Source organism: Mixophyes fleayi, chromosome 3 (genome assembly GCF_038048845.1).
Source record: "Mixophyes fleayi isolate aMixFle1 chromosome 3, aMixFle1.hap1, whole genome shotgun sequence".
Lineage (NCBI taxonomy): Eukaryota > Metazoa > Chordata > Amphibia > Anura > Limnodynastidae > Mixophyes > Mixophyes fleayi.
The window spans coordinates 301,602,003-301,608,002 of NC_134404.1; positions in this window are offsets into that span (position 1 = coordinate 301,602,003).

Below are 6,000 nucleotides of genomic sequence, written 5' to 3' on the forward strand. Positions count from 1 at the left end.
GCTCAACACACAAAAAGTCAGTGGCCACGTATTCATTTTACAAATGAATAGGCTGGAAATCATATAAGACACGTTGCTCCTAGTGATGGTTGTATAACAGCAATAATGCAGATCAGTGTAGAATATATATGGAAAGCAGTAGTATAATACTGCAAACTAATTTTATTATTGCACAAGGTATAAATAACTTGCCTGGCTAATAATGTGGACAAATGAAAAAAATTAAGCACTCTGATGATTTTTTCAAGACTGGATGACATCCGCAGGTTATAGAAACAGCAACCGGACTCGTAAGAGAATCAGAAGATGAAAACCATATTAAAATCCTTATTTATTAACACTTTATTAAATTATAAAAAAAAAGAAAAAAGTAAAAAGTTGGATGTGTGAATTGTATTTCATATTGAGGCGTGTCCCACAATCGTCTTGCATTAGTGTAACAGGGACCTCACACAACTATTCTGTGCTGTTGGAGAACACTTCTCCTTCCACTATCTAACTCTCAGTCTGTGGCATCCTGCTTGCCTCCATTCACCTTCTCACATCATAGCACTACCCAGGGGCGGGCTGGCCCGGGGGGCAGGGGGGCATCGGTCCCCCGGGCTGCTCAGTCTGACCCCTGTTCGGGCCGCCCCCACCGTTGATGCATGTTTTTTTTTTCATATTCCCTGCGGCCGCATCACAAAGCAAGCGATGCGGCTGCATCAGTGCACAGATGGCCTCATCACATGACAGGCGATGCGGCCGCGTCATCAATGACGCGGCCGCATCGCCTGTCATGTGATGCGGCCGCCTGTGCACCCCTCGGGCTGAACTGTGCCAGCCCGCACCTGGCACTACCCCTGTAACATGCAGACCTGTCCTCACTAGTCTGATCATAGTCACGAGATCAGCATCCTATCTCCTGCTGCCATGAACAGTCCCACAATTTAATTTGCTACAGGTTGGTCTATTGCCACCTACTTTAAAACTGTGGACATCACAGACAAGCAGATCGTAACACTTAACACAATACAGACATTGCTTAAGCAAACAATATCACAATAAATGTGTTTTTTTTCGCTGTATGAACATCAGTAAGAAGCATGAGGAAGTGGGCAAAATGTGGTCATTAGACGAAAGGCACAGGAATAGGAAGGATTCGTGTTTTGGGTTGAAAGGCTACAGCTTTTCCAGATGCTGTCTACGTTTTGCATTGCTAGCATTTACCTTAGCATTGGTGTATGTAACTATATGTTTATTCATATTGCCCTTTACAGTGTGAATGACACACAAACTGGGAATAACAGCAAGTTTAAACTTTAGTATACAGGAGGAAAGTAGATAAATATTGGTATACAACAGGAAAGTAGATAAATATTGGTATACAACAGGAAAGTAGATAAATATTGGTATACAACAGGAAAGAAGATAAATATTGGTATACAACAGGAAAGTAGATAAATATTGGTATACAACAGGAAAGAAGTTTAAACATTAGTATAGAGGAGGAAAGAAGTTTAAATATTAGTATACAGCAGGAAAAAAGCCATTGGCTAAAGGAGCTTATATTATACAAAACCTCTGGAGTGCCTCTCATTGATTGTAGTCGGTATTCTTTGCTTTTGAATAATAACATATGAGAAAGATGTATGAAAATAAACAAATCATACACAGGGGCAAACGCAGGATTTGCAGAGGGGGGGTTTCCACATCACGCCACCAGTGGGCGTGACCAGCATGCATGGGGGCGTGGCTATAATTTTAGACAGTACTTGGCTGCTCTCCAACTCTCCCTATCCCCATAATATACATGGGCAATGCTGCATGCACTACTGTTAGGTGCATGCAGCTCTCTCTTTTTAAGCAGAGCCGTGTGAAGCAGGGGCAGGGTCCAACCACCTCAATTATACAGTGCCCCAGGCTTGGAGGGCGGTCTCCAGGCACTAGGAAACCCCCCTCAGTTTGCCTATGATACATGCCAACTTTACAAAACTTCTCCCCCGGGAGATTGGGGGAGAGGTCATGTGACGGGGTAGGAGTGAGGCGTGGTGATGTTGTTGCGTCACCATAGCCCCGCCCCCACTATAAAATGCAATAAATTTACGGAATTGAATAGCGTGGGCGGGGCTTAATGACATGATTAAGCCCTGCCCCCACTATTCAATGCTGCGAACTTCGGTGAATCCAAGAGGCTTGTCTACTCTTCCGGAGGACTCCCCGAAATTCGGGAGCCTCCCAAGAATTCCAGGAGAGTAGGCAAGTATGCAATAAATATGAACCAACATGCGCAGAGACGAAATCTTGTCATAGATGAGGGATTTATTATTATTACTATTATTATTATTATTATTATTAATAATAATAATAATAATAATAATAATAATTATAATAGACCTTTAAACTGTTAATGTACCTCTCAGTGCAGGCACAAGTGTGTATAGGAGAAACATAGACCCTTCATTGCCAAAAACCTGCATTTTATTTTAGTATTTTTATAGCAGACCTTTCTGGAAGTGAAATATTATATTACATTAATATTAATTTGGAGTTTTAAAAGTGATTTTCAGACACAAAGTTTAATAATTCATATAAATCATTACAGAACATGTACAGAATTTTTACAGCAGGAGAAACTGATATACTCCCATTTTTTATCATTTAAGAGATTAACCTGGTATTCTCGTCATTTTAATGCAACTTCCAAAGTCACAACCCTAGCTCAGTGTGTAGCTTATGTAACACCCCAGATAACGCCACTGTGCAAACAGACATAGGAACTTTATCCCCCCTTTGCTCAACACAATCACTTGACACAAGCCTAGCAAATTTCTATTGCGTTTTAAGCATTCCCTGACATATATGTATTATTGAATGTTCTATATAGTTCATATGGCTATATGGTAGAACACTTCCCTCTGCAGTTCTTGGAAAGAACTACACATGTCAAATTATATTCAAATTCTCACTGCTTTACATAATCGTGTTTTGTTTGCTAATCTGAACTATTTCAGGTGACTTTTTTTGCTGGTATTATAATAATAATAATACACATTTTCCTGTTAAGGGCAAGTTAATGGCCAAGCATTTAAATTAAGCATTGTACCAGCAAAATTATTCCAGATTGACTATTATTTTAAGGTCTTGTTTGAATGTGCAAATTTACATTGCTTTTCAACTGGACACAAATGCACCCAATTATCACCTGACACATACTTGTCCCACATTCCGATTATTGGAACTGCCCCTCGAAAATCAATCTACACCTACTTTTGTGGGATGGCTGTATCTAAAGAATTTGCACATTGTGAAATTAGTGAAAATGTCACTTCAAAAATCCAGCCTACCACCACTTTAGGACCACCACATTAATTCATTTAAACTTTTCAATGTTTTCTCCTAAAATGCTGCTCTTTTAAGCTTCAGTTATATATGTGAGCGGACACTGGGATGAGAGAGAAGGAGAGAGACAACTGGAGCGTTCCTACTGTCTTACGAATCTATATTATGGTCATCCCTGAACTGAAACAGTGTATAGATATGGAGACTTGATTAACATGGCCCAAGTGATCTGGTGGACTTAAAGCAGAAGATAAACTTGCCTTCTCGTATCAGTGTCCAGCCTATGAAACTTTTTGGCCATTAATACCGAGAACCCTGCTCTCACAAGACACTCAGCAACTGTTTCTCTCTCCCCTCTTCCTGTATGGGAGCGCTGCACCTACTGACGTCAACAGGTCCAGGATTTAAAGGGCCAGCTCAGTGCACACTTTAATGCCTTAACAACATGTAGAGCTTTGGTGCTTTACTTTGTTTTTAGTATTGTTATTACTATTTTCTGACCTGCATGTACCTGACCATTCTTGTGCCTGCTGTCTTCTTGCCTTCTGAATCTCAGTTACTGACCTTGGCTTGTCAAACCTTGCCTTTGTGCACTTGTAAACATGACCTTAAGCCTGTCCCTGACCATATCTGTGTCTCATTATACACCTACCAGTCAGCTGCTGCCTATCAGGGTGAGCTTGGGGGCCAGACCGATGAGGGACTCAGTACGATCACCTATTGTGGTTTCACCTGGTGAAGATCAGTCGCCCATTATACTCTGCACCTCAGGTAAGCCATTGTTAATCACTGCAGAAGGTCTGCAACACCTACCACAGTCTGTCGCATTAGACTGTTTGAAGGTAGTGTGGCAAAAGCTATGTAAAAACAAGACTAAAACAGCCTCCAATAAACTGTTCTTTACTATGCATCCTAGCTTCATTTCACACCATGAAACTCTCGTGCATGTATCTAGATGGAAACCAGCCTGCATCAGAGATTGTGGGCAGAGACACTTTCTTACATATTCGGTGGTACTCTGCAGGGATAAGGTCATATTGGTTGAAGCTCAACCAATTGTTAAGCAGGGTTCTCAGTACTGAGGTAACATTCCACCCGTGAACAATTATTTTGACTTGTCAGTCAGAAATTACGTATAAACTAGCACAAAATTTCCGTGTGTTTACAATTTACAAGCTGTCCCAGTGGAGGAAAGAAAACACAATGTTAGGATACAATATAAGATGTATATGATACTTCATTACGCTATATTGTGTACATATTTGGTAATGGGACTTTTGCATTTGTTACATGACACTATCAAGCCGCATCTCTATGCAATCATAAGGAAAGCTGGATGTGTTTTGAGATATGTGTAATTGAACATACACTGGAGTACACAATTTTTGTGACAGAATTATTACGAATACATAGGATACAAAATGCATCCTCCAGAGGACTCCCATTGTGTCTATTTTAAATATTTAACCAGAAAGGTCCATAAATGTAGACTAGTATTTATTAATTAATAACATAACCTCTACTCAACAGTTTATATTCTAATTAATTGGCTTACTTATTAAATTAATCTATATTGTTATTGTTGAATCTCATTAATCCTAATTAACAGGTTAGAGGAGGGATAACTTTACCAGTGTGTCCCATGCCTTAATTGAATCACGGATGCTTGTCAGAGTAGAGGCCTTTAAAGGCCTTGTTTTAGCATCTAGCCACAAAAGGTCTTTCAGCGGTATCAGACGAGAAGTGTTTCTCAATTGAGACCCAGGGCTAGGCTGGCGTGGGGGCCAACCAATCTCTGGGCTGGTCTAAGAAGCTTGCCAATTGATATAACTCCAGGTTAGGAGAGGCCAAGCATCCTTTTAGTATAGATCTCATCATTTTACCATTCAATGTTCAAGGTGGTTTACCTCGCCAAATAAACTCCAAGGACACTTTGTAAAATTATGCCAGTAGCTGGTGAAAGTAACGGTATGAGATAGACCTAAAGAGGTATAGAAGTTTTGGAAGAAGCTCTGCCCAACCACTAAACCTCATAGTTAGCCCACATTTTTGGCAGTGGAATAAAGTGGCCCAAAAGGAAAGAGTAGCTAGTTATCAGGGAGTTAGAGGGAAGTGGACAAATTTGTATACCCAAGTACTTCAGTGAAGAAGTTTGCCAATTGTAATTAAATTTTGTCCTAAGAATTTCCTGATGAGCAGGAGTGGTGATGGCTAGAACTTTAGTTTTGGATACATTGAGTTTGTAAAGAGATGCCTCAAAATACTGTTAAAGAATATGGTGGATAACTGGTAATGAGGTCTCGGGGTGGGACACAAACAGTAAGACATCATCAGCAAAAATGCAGAGTTTATGACACATATCCCCAATGATAGGACCTACTACCAAAGGACTTTGTCCTAGTTTTTCTGCTCAGATCTGTATTCTTCATCTCATGATATGGACTGGAGATAAACAGCAGCTCAAAGCATTCATTGATAATTTTTGGAAACTACCATTCGACTTACTTTATCAGTTGCACTATAATTCATTTTGTAGATGTAAACATTGTTAAGTCAGACTCAGGCCTTTATAGAAAAGATTAGTGGACCGTTTTTATCCAAGACCACTTAAAAGGTCTACTTTTGTCTCAATTGTAACATGTTCCATGAATTACATCTGAGGAAAATTTATTGCCAATT